General features: G+C 40.7%; 1 long non-coding RNA gene across 1 annotated transcript in view; it reads left to right on the top strand.

The window, feature by feature from the left end:
- The first annotated feature begins 9,637 nt into the window (after nt 1–9,637).
- Nucleotides 9,638–16,048, top strand: part of LOC129147714 (uncharacterized) — a 135,318-nt gene continuing 128,907 nt past the window's right edge. The window contains exon 1 of the long non-coding RNA XR_008554982.1: nt 9,638–9,663. This is a non-coding gene — a long non-coding RNA (uncharacterized LOC129147714). The remainder of the gene's footprint in view (nt 9,664–16,048) is intronic.

Genomic DNA, 16,048 nt, shown 5'->3' with positions numbered 1-16,048 from the left:
CAAATATAGTTCATACTTTTGAGTATCATCAACAATCCAGACTGAAGTCTTTTATTTTAATCTAAATGCCCTTTCCTGGTTTATCACTCACCCATGCCCCCTTCCAGGCTGGAAGCAATCTCACTTAGTCTCTTAATGCACCTTTCTTTTGTTGTGATTCAGTGAACTTTTCTTAACTTGTTCATTTATCTCGCCTCTTTGACCATGTTTTAAACACCTTTGTATCTCCCTAGCTGCTCAATAAATATTTGAATGAAAAAAAATGAGAGTAGAAATCACTTTTCTCTGTCCACATTAGAGAAATGGATGGGAAAGTGTTGAATGGAGCATAAATTACAAATCACACATTGGTTGTTATTATTATTATTAACTAGAGGCCTGGTGCACGAATTTGTGCACCAGTGGGGTCCTTCGGCCTGGCCTGCGGGATCGAGCCAGGTTCTCTGACATCCTCCAAGGGGTCCTGGATTTCCAGAGGGTGCAGGCCAGACCAAGGGACCCCACCAGTGCATGATTGAGATTGGGAGGGATGCAGGAGGTTGGCCAACTGGGGAGGGACCACGGGAGGGCTCCAGGGTGTGTCCAGCCTGTCTCACTCAGTCCTGATTGGCTGGACCCCAGCAGCAAGCTAACCTACTGGTCAGAGCATCTGCCCCCTGGTGGTCAGTGCATGTCACAGCGAGCAGTTGAGTGGACTTAGCATATCATTAGCATATTAAGCTTTGATTGGTTGAATGGATGACCAGACACTTAGCATATTAGGCATTTATTATATACGATGTTGCTTTTACTTTTGCTGCCATGAGCAATACTATAAGGAGAAAACACACATTTTAATTTTAACTCTTTCTGGTGGAACTCTTATGTTCTTTCATGGAGTCTCAAGGAAAGCATTCCAGAGACCCACATAAGGGAGATTGTGTCATGGTAATATTTATTTGTGGCGTCAGATGCAAAATAAAAGGAGTGCCCTGGATTCTCAATGTCCCATCACCATCCGTCCTGCTGTGGAAAAAGTCCAATCTTGTCTTCATCAAGCCCAGAAATAAGGTCATTGTCCAGAGATTCTATGCCATATTAAAGTTTTGCCCTTTGGAGCTTGTGAGGTCTGTCTTGGGCAACTGCTAGACCTGCTTGGTTGCTATGGAGAGAGAACACACAGCTCAAGGTGAGCACTTGTTGCTCAGCAAGAGAGAAATAAAGCTTTGTCTTTGTTAGGCTCAGGTTACATTATCTTGGGAAGGACCAGACACTTTTTCAGAATAACAAATCAATTTCCCAAGCTTTTGTGGGCTTGCACTGGGCCTGCCCTCTAACCTAGATCATTTCCTAGTTCTTCCAGGGTGTGTCATATCCAATCTGATCCCTTTTCCAGGCGAGATTGACAGGCCTCTGTGGTCGCCATCTTGGTGCCTATTGAATCGGGTGCTTACTTCCCCCTTTATTATTCCCAATAATCTGTGGTCCCCAGGATAGTGTGTGAAGCAGTAACTTCTTAGGGAAGCAAGCAGGCTTATGATCCCTATTTGATTATGCTTAATAATGTCTGGTTCTTTTTGCTCTCTTTTTTATTAATATCTAGCTACCCATGTTAACATACAAGATTCTTTTTTTTTCTTCAAGTGAGTAATACAAAGACATGGTAAGTACAGAGTCTAAAGATTATAGTTCAGTGAAAACTATGTCTTCATTCCACCATTAGTCCCGTCTCAGAACAGTAGCTACTTTGAACCAGTTTTTATGTTTTCTTCCATATATTCTCTGCATATATAAGTATATGCATATATATATTTATATATGTAAATTTGTATGTGGATATTTATTTTTAAACAAATGGCTACCCACTTCTTAATCTTTCTTTCTGTTAACTGTATAGCTTAGTGATTATTCCTAACAGCATATTAGATCTTCCTCATTCTCTATTATAGCTACACAATGTTCTCTTGCACATCATTGCATACTAATTATAATTTGTTGGACATTTAGTTTATTTCCAATGACTGGCTATTTCAAATTATGCTGCAGTGACCTGTGCATTTGTGTATCTGTAAATAGATTTATATCATGAAGTCTTAGAAGCAGGATGTCTGGGTCCAAGTGTATAGGCATTTTATATTTTAGTAGAAATTGCCAAATTTTCCCCTGGAGAAATGTCAACAATTTATATTTGCACTAATGGGGTTTTCCTATATACCACCACCAATACTGTGACTCGATCTCTACTAATTTGGATTTATAATGCTATCACCTTGTTAGTTTAATTTGTATTGCTGTAATTTTGAGGGAGCTTAAACATCTAACTCTTCATATGCTTAAAAGCCATATATCTGTGGACAGCTTGCATATGCTCTTTTTTTCATTTGAAAAAGCACATATTAAGAGGACTGGCCTAAATTGGCCTGGCTCAGCAGTGCCACTGTCCACAGGGCTTATCTAGGGCTCCCTCTCAGCTCCCCCAGCAACTGTCTCTCTGTTTTTGGCATCTGAATGCTGCTCTGGCAGTCATGAAAGCTGTAGGCCATATATCTGCACCATTGCACCCATCTATTTGCCCCGATAAATGAAAGCTGACTGCATAGTTCTGCATTTATTTATGGTTTTTCTTCCAGATACAAGAAGTATTTTATTCCTCTTTACCCAGTCCCTGGGAGCTGGTGTGAAGCAGATGTCTTCACAGTTTTAGAGTATAGCAAATGGAGTTATGAAGACATATAATTGGCTGTCTGAACACCTAGTGAGACAACTGCCATGTCTATGAGTATAAGATATGTGGCTTTGTGGAGCAGTAGACTAGGAGCTGGGGATATGTGCCTTCTGCCTCCAGCTCTAGCATGGATTTTCTGAAAGAGATTGGGCTGGGTACATACACTCCATCTCTCAGGATCAGTTTCATTATCTGAAGGCCTTCTGATCACAGTTAAGTTCTGACAGGGAAGTTCTCTTGTGAAAGGAGAGGGGAAGCCCCAGAGTAGAGATTACACACTAGAGGTTCATGGAAAGCCCTAATATCCCTGTTGTGTGTAGTCATTGGTTAGAGTCTGCCCAGGCCAATGTTGGCATTGGCTTGAATACTGGGCTGTATCCTAAAGTTCTGCAGCTGGAGGCTTTCAACTACCTGCACTTGTAATGGCAGATTCTCCACTGAAGGGAGCTCTGGGTGGTACACCTCCAAGGCTGCCACAGCCAGTTTATTTGGGTGGTTTCAGTCAGAATTGAGGGTTTTTTCTGGGACCTTCCAAAATATTTCATGTCTATAGATATAATTACCTCAGGATGAAGCAATATTATCCAATATTTCTTCATTTACTAAATTGTTAAAATTGCTTGCGGGAGGTAATGTGCTCTTCCTTATTGTGGAATATTTAAAAAATGTATTTTCTTTATTGTATATAGAATCTGTATAATTTGGTACTGAATCTGTATAATTTGGACATGGAGAGGGGCCAAGTACCAAAACAATGAGAAAAGCGCTTATTGTTACGTCTTTATGGGTCTTGGGGCACAATAAGCCCGGGGATCCCAAGAGGAAATAGGCATGTGGAATTTTCAGTGTCAACACCTCTTCTTTGAGTTTTTCCAGGACTGGAAAGGTCCACATAACAAATACTTTTGGTGCCCCATATCTTACTTCCACTTCCAATTTCAGCTTCAGCTGTGAGGGATAGTTCTATGGAAGCTCAGAATCACCTGAAAATATCCTACGTGAAGTGTAGAGATGCAGAGATTTTTACTGTGTTTTGTCCTCAAGGCCCTTTCTGAGCTGCCAGAGTCAGCTTGGCTTCTGCAAAAGCTCCCTAAAAATGTCAGGGAGTTGATGTGCCTGAGGTTAATCTCACCCAACAGGATGAGAGTCTGTGAATGAATTTTCCAGTCCCTTGTCCTTTAGGTGAGCATTATGTACTTTTCTCTGAACCTCCCAGAGGAATCAAACCCCTTTAGCCAACAGCTGGAACCCCAATTATGCACTCTTATTTGGTCTTTTTCTCCCTGCCTGTCTTACTTTCCCTGGTTTCTCACTTCCTTCAACCACCTGGATTGGTTCCAAGATACCGGTAAACTACTTGTACTCTTCCTGTCTCAGGCTCTGCTTTCAGGGGAACCCAAACAGTGTCCATAGTCCATAAGAATATGAAAAGGGGGTCCTAATAACTTAGGCTGCTATTAGGATCTTTCCATGACTCAGGAGTCAAAAGGTGGGGACTTCTAAACTTTCTGCTGGTGTTTTTTCATACCTCTGTTGAATTACATGATTCACTATAGTACGTGGTTGGGAGTGGCTTGAAATCACCAATCTTAGGATGGTTGGCACAAAGAGACAAAGGGATATTTGGGCAAAAAACCATGATTCCGCGGTAACCACCATATATGGAACAGCCCAAGGTTCTGTTGTTTCCCTGAATCTAATTTTCTTCCTGTGGCCATGTCTTCCTCAATAAATTCCACATACAGCTCAGAGTCTGAACTATGGAGCTAAGCATAAAGGTATCAAGGTTGTATTGTTCTGAGTAATTGGCAGGTACCCTTTGTCTTCTTGACTTTTTGCTTACATTTGTGATCATTCTATGAAGTTCTGTCTGGTATCTGTTTGTGTCTTTAACAAGTCTAAATATAACCTGATCTCTAAGGCTTTCTTTAAATATATTTTTTAATTCTAAAAATTGTGGTGAAAATATACATAACACAAAATTTATCATCTTAACCATTTTTAAGTATACAGTTCAGTGGCATTTGGTACATTTACATTGTTGTGCAACCATCATCACTATCCATCCACAGAACTCTTTTCTCTTGCAAAACTGAAATCTGATACCCATTGATCAACATCTTCCCATCCATTTCCCCCTTGTACCAGAACCCTGACAACCTCCATTCTACTTTCTGTTTCTAAATTTGACCATTCTAGGTAACTCATATAAGTGGTCAAATAGTATTTATTATTTTGTAATTGGCTTATGTCACTTGGCATAATGTCCTGTAGATTCATTCATTTTGTAGCATATGTCAGAATTTCCTTCTTTTTTATGGGTGAATACTATTCTGTTGTGAGATTATACCACATTTTGTTAATCCATTCATTAGTGGTCACTTGGTTGGCTTCCACCTTTTGGCTGTTGTGAACTCAGCTGTTATGAGCATGGTGAATAAGGAAATCCCGTACGTTTATCCTATCTTTGCTGGATGGTGAACACTGATGCAACAGTGTCTCATTTGTCTTTATATCTCATCGATGAGTAGAGGATCTATTGAATATGCACTGTTTTCCCCAAAGTTGGAGAGATACTGAATCACCATAGCAGTTTACCTGCAGTGTTCCATTCTACTTTTTATGTAGTAGAGAGCTATAATAGTCTCTGTCCAATTCTAAACTCTCATTGGGAGATGTTTGGTAAATATTTGCTGAGCAAATGGGTATTTGTCCCTGTCCCTGTTCTTTGGCCATATGTTGCCTCCAGCTTGCTACCTGGTTCTCATCTATCTTCAACATCAATATCTTTCCTGAGCATCTGGTGAATCAACTAGTACTCTTGGACTCAGTGTCTTTCACTGTACTCTGCAACCAATTTCTGCTTAAAGTCCTGGCCCTGACCTGGAAATTCTGACTTAGACTTGCAATTAGACTCTGTTAGTGAGTCATCCTCATGTACTGACACAAAGGAACATGATTATGAGGGGTTTAGATGAGATGATGTATGTAAACCATCTAGAAGAGGGCCTGGCTCATACAGTTGTACGGTAAATAGTCATTAGTATTATTAAGCATAGTATTCTTTATTATATATAGTTATATATTGTATACATACACATATATGTGTATATATGTTACAAAACAATCTTTCTACTCCTTATATTCTTCTTTTTAAAAAATATATTTTATTGATTTTTTACAGAGAGGAAAGGAGAGGGATAGAGAGCCAGAAACATCAATGAGAGAGAAACATCGATCAGCTGCCTCCCTGCACACCCCCTACTGGGGATATGCCCGCAACCAAGGTACATGCCCTTGACCGGAATGGAACCTGGGACCTTTCAGTCCGCAGGCCGACGCTCTATCCACTGAGCCAAACCAGTTAGGGCTCCTTATATTCTTCTTACTTCAAAAAAATCATTTAAAGAATATGACATTGATAGTTATTTATATAAAAGAATTATTTAAGAACAGAATATCAAGAGTGATGATTTAGAGACAGGGAAATTATATTATCAGAATTCTAGGCTAAGCATAGTTCTGGTACTTAAGCATTAAATTTAACTCTGAGCCAAAAAGAGAGAAAAAAAAGAAGCAAGAAATATCTCTATTATCTTGTTCATATTACATGAAACAGAAGGAAGAAGATAGGCAACTTCATATCTGAATAATGAGTTGTAGTTGGGAGACCTGATTAATACTCTGAATGTTTGCTGAAGAAATGAAGTAAGAGCAAGGGAAACAGGGATTTCAGAGGGAATGCTTGCTTCTCTGTTTTATACTTTCTGGAATGGAGAAGTTAAGATGGAATAAGAGAAATAACCTATTTTTTGAGTCAGAGTATAACTGTTCCCCTTGCAGTGCTCATAGGACTTATAAGACCAAAGCTACTTCCCTGGGCGAAAGAGTTATGAGATTGATAAAAATGATGTATACATGAGCAGATAATGCTTTGCTGGGCCTCAGATCTGATACATGTTTCTCAGTCTAATTGGCTGGATTACTCTCTTTCCTTGGTCACTAATATCAGAATATCAGTACTTAGGCCAGACATTCTTCTTCCCAATGTGTTTTTCTATGAAGTTCTGTCTGGTATAGTCAGATTGAGCAGTTTGTATTACTGAGGATGTCAGAATACCTCTGTTCTCCCCACCCAATAAATCACTTAAAGCACTCCTTGGGGCATTTCCTCACAGCTATGAATTGAATTGTGTCTCCTAAATTCATATGTTGGAGCTCCAACCCATAATCTCACTGTATTTGGAGACAGGGCCAAAAGGAGGTAATTAAGCTTAAATGAGATCATAAGTGTTAGAGTCCCTATAGGAACAGACACCAGAATGCATGCATGTCTCTTTCTCCCCTCCTTTTCCCTTCTTCTCTCTTCCTCCACCATGCGAGAACACAGTTAAAAGATGACCATCTGCAAGCTAGGAAAAGAGGTCTTACTAGAAACTGAATTAGATGGCACCTTGACCTTGCACTTCTCAGTCTCTAAAAAGCCATGAGAAGTAAATTTCTGTTGTTCAAGACATCCAGTCTATGGTATTTTATTATGACAGCCTGAGCAGATGAATATATTTACTGAGCATCCAATCCAGGAACTCAGAGAATTACAATATCATTGCTATCAACTCCTGCTGATATCACCTGTGCAATCTCAGTCTTATATGTTCTGCTTTTATTGTGATCATCCTTGTTTAGCTTCATCCAGTCAGAGCCACAGCTCATCTCTGTGATGTGAGGGGCTCAACCAGAAAAGGTACAGCCCACAGCCAACACAAGGAAGTGATTAGATGAGGTGAGGCCAATGGAACCAGGCTCTGCTCCTGTGTTGCGTTCTCAAGCCATTTTCAGGTCAGCTTGAGATATCTGTCCTATTTGTCCCAGAATTCTTCATTAAATAAATAATAAACCTTTTCATAGCTTCTTGGTGTATATGGTATAATCAGTCTTAACATCTAAACCAAACTGTGAGTGAGAGTCCACCTCAACAGGTGGCCACAATATTAATCAGATAGCAATATTAATGCCTGGCACACCATAAGCGTTTTTGGCAAATATGATAAGGTCGATGTCAACTTCTGCCAAGCCAACAAAAAAGCAATCTCTTTTCTGACAATGTTTCTGAAACTGAGGTATCTATATCCCCAAGGGGCTCTCCTGAGTCTACATTACACACACACACACACACACACACACACACACACATTTGGTTGGAGGGGGACATGGTATATTAAAATTCACAGAAAGAATATGGAGTACATGGAAGATTCCAAGAATGTTAAGATCAAACGTGAGGCTCCCAAATAATTTCATGTTTCTAGAAGATACTTTAACTACACCCCTAGAATGCCGAGGGATATTTATTTCCTCCCCTCTGTCCTTAGCAACTCTTATAGAAAAGTGTGAGAAACTAACAGTAGATTTTAAACTGACATACCAGAAGCCACAATACATAGAGGTGACTGTGTGAGCAGCATCAAGGGCCTAGCCTTCTCCCCTTTGAGCAGACCTAGCAATGCCTCGCTTGGGGTTTTTATTGTGGTTGGGTAGGACTAGGGTGAGGATACCAATGTTCAGGTAGGAGTGCCAAAGGGGGGAACACATAGGCTTTCTATCAGCTTGCCTATATGTGAAGCAGAAAAGTAAGAGGGAAGGGTGAGGCTTAAAAACTGTCAAGAGTCAAAAATCAAAAAATGGATTCTGACTCTTTATTAGAATCTGACCTCTGTTATCTCACTGGGTCTTTATTATAGCACAATGAAGAGGTTTCCACGGGTGATTCCCATTTTACAGATAAAGAATTGAGCCTTGGAAGTGTTAAGTGATTTGCTTAAGGTCACAAATCTGGTAGACTGTCTGAATTCAAATCCAGGCCACTCAGATCTAGATCTATGCTCTTAGCTACTACATATCCATTAGTCATGGCACTTAGCATAACTTGCTTCTCATTTCAGGCTTTGTGTGTGTGTGTGTGTGTGTATTGTGTGTGTGTGTGTGTGTGTGTGTCTGTCTGTCTGTGTGTTCTTTCCCCGTCTAACATTGAACTCCAGGAGGGCAGGGACCAAGTCTGTTCTATCTGTGTGGCTCTCCTACCCCCAATTAGAGCTACTAATGGCAACTGTGCTCTATAGCAGTAGCTCAGTGAAACATTTTAAATTGGATTGAGTTCAAATTATGGCATCATCTCTGAAGAAAATAAATCACCATAGTACAAATAGCCACCTTTTAATGAACACTAATCATGTGCCAGGCATGCACCAGGTGCTTCACACGGTACCTCTAACAGCCATTCATAATTAGTGGATTGGTGGGGGAGAATAAAATTTGATAGTAAGAAATATGAAAAATTGCATTTTGGTTTCACATCAGTTTAAGTAAAGCTTGGATGGACAAGCTGAAGAGCAGTTTTTATTAAAAAGAAGTTTAAAACATTGTTGACTTGACTGTTCACTAAGTTAAACCAGCCATAAAATGTGGCTGGCTTCTTAGAAGTAAATCATTCTCAAGCTGAATTAATGGAAATTCAGTATTTAGAGGAAGTGAAATAATAGTCCACTTAATTCTGTATTGGCTCTTTGAAATATTATATGTAGTTATGGGCTCTAAGTTTTAAGAGGGATATTGATAACCTGAACTATTTGCAGAAAGAAACCCAGAGGGTTGGGGCCCTGGGATCCATGCCACCCAATGGCTGTTTAAAGAAACTAGGACTGCTTTTGGCTCAAACAAGAAAAGACTCAGTGGGATGGGAACATGACCTGCTAACTGTTGGAAAGTTATAATTGAGTCTCTACTAGGGCTGGACTCTCTGTTCAATTCACTAATGTATCCATAGCATTCAAAGATACCTTGTACATCAATATAAATTTGATGTTAAATGAATGAAGGACTGAATCATGTAATGTGTGTTCTGGTTGACTCCTGTGGTTACAAGAAGCAGAAGCTCTTACATTGCACTTACCTTGTTCAAGGTAAGTGGGGTTTACTGTAAAGATAGAGTACAGTGCTGTCCAATAGTTCTATCTGCAACAATGGGAGTGTTTGTCCTCTTCACTGCCCACTGTGGCAGCCATTAGCCACACATGACTATCGAGCACTTGAAACGTGCTAGTGCAACTTTGAATTTATAATTTTAATTACACTTACATTTAAATAGCTAATGGCTACCACATGGATAGTGCAGATAAAAATTTCAAGAAAAGCACCTGAAGCATTTTAGGTTTAGGTGTCTGGATTTTAGGTGTCTCTAAATGACAACTCCTCTCAGGCTTACATTCTCTGCTTTGCCTCTTTCCATCTCCATTTCTCTCTGTGCTTGTGTTCCATTCCCTTCTCTTTAGTGAGAGTTGTGTCTAGGGATAGGGGCAGGGACCTTCAGTATGAACACAGTCACATAGGCAGCAGGACTGTGGATGAGCAGATCCCCTAGAAAGGGTATAGGGAAGTCTGTGGCCAGAGCATGCAGTGACTGGACATCGCTAGTAGAGACAGAGCATTTATGAGAAGAGTGAAGTTCACAAGGAGGTAGACTGCAACTCATTTGTTCATTTAACCACTATTTTATTGAACATCTAGTATGAGACAGGAAGAATGCTAGACCCTCGGGATACCATGATAAGTAGGACAGATGTGATCCTTTTATTACTGTATTAGGGTGCTCTGGGGAAACACTGGATAGATGGTCATAGGATGCATCTTTCTATATACAGTCATCCTTCAGTGTCCTTGGGGTTTTGGTTCATGTCTACATTACTCATCATCTCTTATCTATATTAATAAAAGGGTAATATGCTAATTAGACTGGATAGACCGGACATCTTCTGGATGTCCTTCTGGACAAAGACACTGTGGCGGGGGCTGAGGCAGAGCAGTTAGGGGTGATCAGGCTGGCAGGTAGAGTGGTTAGGGGCATCAGGCAGGCAGGCAGGTGAGTGGTTAGGAGCCAGTAGTCCTGGATTGCACGAGGGATGTCTGACTGCCGGTTTAATGGAAATCGACAGGGATCAGGCCTAAACTGGCAGGGGTCCTGGATTGGAGAGGGTGCAGGCCAGGCTGAAGGACCCCCCCCCCCATGCACGAATTTTGTGCACCGGGCCTTTAGTATTACTTATAATATCTAATCAAAGTAAATGCTATGTAAGTAATTGTTATACTGTATTGTTTAGGGAATAATGATAAGGAAAAAAGTCTCTTCGTGTTCAGTACAGATACAACCTTCTAGACCTAATTATATAGTACATGTCAGCAACATACAATTTTTTGAATATTTTAATGTGTGGTTGGTTGAATCTGTGGATGTGGCACCCATGGATATGAAGGGCTGTCTATAGAGAGAGATTTATTGTAGGAATTAACTTATGATCTGCCATTGGTAAGCTAGAGAACCAGGAAAGTCAGTGGTATAATTCAGTTGGAATCTGGAGGCCTGAAAATTAGGAGGCTGATGGTTTAAATCTTGATGTGAATCTGAAAACCAGAGAACCAGGAGTGCAAATGTCAGAGGGCAGGAGAAAATTGATGTCCAAGCTTAAGGAGAGAGAGAGAGGGGATTGTTCTATTGGATTATGCCCACTCACACTGAGTGGGACTGTTGGCTTTGCTCAGTTCACCAATTCAAATGCTAATCTCTTCCAGAAAAAGCCTCGCAGACACACCCAGAAATAATGTTTTACCAACTACTTGGGCATCTCTTAGCCCCATCAAGTTGACATATAAAATTAATCATCACAATGACCTAGCTCACGGATTAGTAAGAAAAGCAGAAGACAAGTAGGTGATAACAATAAAGTATTATGGATGCTATGAGAGTGGAGTAGAGGGTGTCTTGGGAACAAAAAAACCGAAGATTCTAAGTCAATTTAGAGAGTCCAAGAAAGACTTATGGAAGAAATGACACCACAGTTTCGCAGATAATAAGGAAGGAGGGGAAGAGAAGCCAAAGGCCTAGAGGGGAGTGAATTCCTCATTAAAGAAACCTTAATTCTGTTTTATTAAGTGTTGGCAAGATTTATTTAACCATGGGACTCTCTTCTCTCCATTCAGTCTCTTCTTAGCATCAGGCAAACCAGTGTTCCATAGAACATAGGTTGAGAAACTATGATCTAGACATTTCATTTGTGTTTAGTAGAGAGACTGTATTTGAGACAGATTTTCAGCCCAATCACATTTGTTCTAGATCTGAAAATAAATGTGGGTCTTTCTGCTTGAATGCTTCTTGGCACACCCAGAGCCAGATTCATCAGCCTGTGAAGTTGGCAAAGCCCTTGATTTCCACTTGCAAAATCTCCCCCCTAGGGTTCACACACATCCCGAATGGACTTCACTTTTTCTGCTGATGTTTGTCCAGTGCCAAGAGATACAGGAACTTACTAGTAGTTCCCCTTTCCAAATGTCCCGCTGTCTGAATTTCCCTCCCCCATCAAGTCTTTCAAGACCTTCTCTATAGAAGCGTTTTCCCTTCAGGGACCTGAGAGGATATCAACTGTTCTGGCCATTCTCTTGGTCCTCAGATTATGACCCTCATTCTTTTATATGGGTACATCTTGTCTACTCAACTGTTCATTGGACTTTGAAGTCAGGCTTGGCTTCTCTCATTGACCAGATAGTGGTTGTGGGCAAACACCTTAACTTCTCTGTGCTTCAGTTTTCTCATCTGTAAAATAGAAATTATATATTACCTATTGTAGAGGGTTCTGGAGGCTTGAGTGATATAAATGATATTATATACTTCTGCTAAGTGTTCCAGAGTATTTAGAATAGTGCTGCCACATAACATATGTGTATTACTTTTTATAAGATGGAGACTCTAGTTGTCCTGGATTTAATGTAATGTTTCCTCCTGCATCTGCTTTGTATTGTTTACAAAGGGTTAGAATCTCTCACAGGACAATATCTTTCTCTAGGATATATTTTTTCCTGATATTCTTGAATTGTGACCCCTTCCTGTTGTTTCCTTCCTTCTTTCCTCCCTCCCTCCCTCCCTCCCTCCCTCCCTCCCTCCCTTTCTCCCTCCCTCCCTCCCTCTTTTTGTAACAGTTTCATTGATCTATAAGTCACATACTATACAGTCCACTCATTTGAAGTATACAATTCTATGGTTTATGCATTCATAGGGTTATGCATCCATCACCACAATTTTAGAGCATTTCTATCACTCCAAAAAGAGGCCTTGTATTCATTTGTAGTCATTCCCCATGTTATGGACTGAATATTTGTATTCCCCCCAAATTCATTGGTTGAAATCCCAGTGTGATGATATTTGAAGGTGGGGTCTTTGGGAAGTTATTAGATTTAGATGAGGTTATGAGGGTGGAAATCCCCAATGGTAGGAGTAGTGTCCTTATTAGAAGAAAAAAAGACTAGAACTTGGCGCGCTCTCTCTCTCTTCTTACTATATGTGCCAGTGAAAGCCATGTGAGGACATACTCAGGAAAAGGGCCCTTACTAAGAACCAGACTATGCTGGCACCCTGATCTTAAATTTCCAGCCTCCAGAACTGTGGAAATAATTGTGGGTGTGCGTTTTTAAGCTACCTGGTCTATGGCATTTTTATTATAGCAGCCCTAACTAACTCCATTTCCCCTCATCCACCCCTTACTTTCAGTGCATGGAATCCATTAATTTACTTTCTAACTTTGTGGATTTACCTATTTTGGACATTTCATATAAACAGAATAATACTATATGTGTACTTTGTGACTGTCTTCTTTCACTTAGCATGATGTTTTCAAATATCATTCATGTTGTAGTGTGTATCAATACTTTTACCAAGCTGCTTTCCACAGCAACTGCACCATTTTATGCATTTATCATTCTTCCATTTGTTAATTTAATACTTCATATAGGATTATGGTGTATGTCCCTTTAATGGTGTGAAATGAAAAAATAAGAAAAATCTTTTAAATGCCATAGTTGGCCCACCATTTCATTCAATAAAGGTGAGCCCACAGGCAATAGATGTACTCAAGCCTGAAGTAGTGAATGCAAGCTTGAAACCCATGGAAATTATTTATGAATAATTTTAAGGGCTTTTCACCCTTTACAAAGAAGGGAGATGCTTGATTCAGGGGGGTAGCTAGGTGGATAGTGATGTCTTTGTTGACAAAGATGTGAAGGAATTAATTAAGGGCCTAGAGAAGCTTTAAGCAAGGTGCGTGAGAGGGACTGAGAGGTTTGTCTTCAGAAGACATTTGTAGGTGATTTAAGGATTTTAAAGAGCAAGTTGGACTCTTTATCATTTTGTCTTTACCCTGCTGATAGCCCTGTGCCCCTTCAAGAAAATGCTAGAATCTGGGAGAAGTTCACAGAAGATAAAATCCTTACCTTCCAGGGGCCTAGTGTGGAAGGCAACAAAGTCACACAGCAATTGCAAAACCACATGAAAAAGGAAAAGGTAGGAAAGAGCACCTGAAGGCAGGTCAGGTTTCCTAGGGCTGCTATAACCAATTACACAAACTGAGGGGCTTACAACAACAGAAATATATTGTCTCATAGTTATTGAGGACAGAAGTCTGCAATTAAGGTATTAACAGGGTCACATTCCCTCTGAAAGCTCTAGGGGAGAATTCATCCTTGCCTCTTTCAGCTGCTGTTGGTTCTAGGTATTCCTTGGCTTGCAGCTGCATTACTCCAGTCCCTGCCTCTCTTCACATGGACCCTCACCTCCTCCTCTCTGCATCTCTCCTCTGTGCTTCTCTTACAAAGGCAGTTATCATTGCATTTAAGGCCCACCCAGCTAATTCAGGATGATGTTATTTGGAGATTTTTAACATAATTACATCTGCAAGACCTTTTCCCCAACTATAGTCACAGTCACACATTCTGGGTGTGAGTATGTGGACATATCTTTTTTGTGTGTGTGTGTGGCGGGGGCACCATTCTACCTTCTAGAGGATGTAGTAAAACAGTTGAGCTGAATCTCAAAAGAATTAGGTAGGTGAAAGGGCAGAGAACGTGTTCCAGAAACGGGAAGAAAGGTCTACATGTACAACAGGGTCCTGTTGCAAGAGACTCTACAGTCATTCATGGGTACTGTGATACTCTTGGAGTGTAGTGTGTGTGTGTGTGTGTGTGTGTGTGTGTGTGTGTGTGTGTGCGCGCGCGCGATGAAGTAAGGAGAAAAGAGCAGTTTTGGGCTAGAGATGTAGGCAAGGTCCAGATCGCAGAGAGTCTGGGATGATAGGATAAGCAGAGACTGGAGAGACAACTAAAGAATTTTCAACAGGAAGGTAATGAGAGCTGATTGGCATTTTAGAAAGACCACTCTGGGTGCTATGTGGAGGATAGGATACAGCAAGGCCGGTGGTAGAGAAACTGGTTAGCAGAACTGCTCAGTAAATGTGCATTGATGTGAGACTGCCCTCTCCTTACTTTTATTTTCCTACATTGGCTTGTGATTTTTGCTGGGCTGTTGGATGCAATTTAACACGTTAAGCCAATCTGTTTACTTGTAATGCTCATCACTAATAGGAAACAAGATGCTGGTTTCATAGGGAAGCTGGCTCTGCTCAGTTGACAAAGTTTCTTGCACTGATGATGAAAGATTGTAAATGGATTGAGCAGGTTGCTGGTGTCAGTTTCAATTTGTTGAGCCACCGAATCATGTTGTCAACAATTAGCATCTATAAAATATGAACACACGTATATCACCCTTTCAGTAAAAGACTAAGGAACCCTGGCAGTTGATCTGAATTTGAACATACTTTTCCCTTACCACTGCTTTGTAGTTTCTGCTGAAATTAAAGTTTGAATGATTTAAAAATATTTATTGAGTTCCTTCCAGATTTCAAGCACTGTGCAAGATGCCCAGTATTTATCATGGAACTAAATAAATAGCCAGTGCCTTCAGAGAGCTCACATCCAGAGAGGAACAGACAAGCAGACAGTGATAAGTCAATGGGTGTGTGAGTGTGTGTGTGTGTGTGTGTGTGTGTGTGTGTGTGTGTGTAGTAAATTCTATGCTAGGGAAAGTAAATGTCCCACAACAGGGGTACAAAAGGGGAGGGTCCCTCTGTGTTTCAGCTTCATGCTACAGTGCCTGACTGACTTGAAGTTGTCTCGTTCAATGGTGGGAATGCACCAGTTTTTAGTGGCAGCCCTGCGTACACAGCTTCCTTTTTTTTGTTGTTGTTATTCCTCACCCGAGGATACTTTTCCTACTGATTTTTTAGAGAGTGTGGAAGGGAGAGAGAGAGACAGAGAGAAACATCGATGTGAGAAAGCTATCGATTGGTTGCCTCCTGCACGTACCCCACCTAGGGCCAGAGAACCTGCAACCAAGGTATGTGCCTTTGACTGAAATCGAATTCAGGACCCTTCAGTCCATGGGTGGATGCTCTATCCACTGAGCCAAACCAG

This window comes from Eptesicus fuscus, chromosome 21 (assembly GCF_027574615.1).
Source record: "Eptesicus fuscus isolate TK198812 chromosome 21, DD_ASM_mEF_20220401, whole genome shotgun sequence".
NCBI classification, from domain to species: domain Eukaryota; kingdom Metazoa; phylum Chordata; class Mammalia; order Chiroptera; family Vespertilionidae; genus Eptesicus; species Eptesicus fuscus.
Note: the sequence above shows the minus strand (reverse complement) of the source record. Positions and strands in the feature narration are given on the sequence as shown.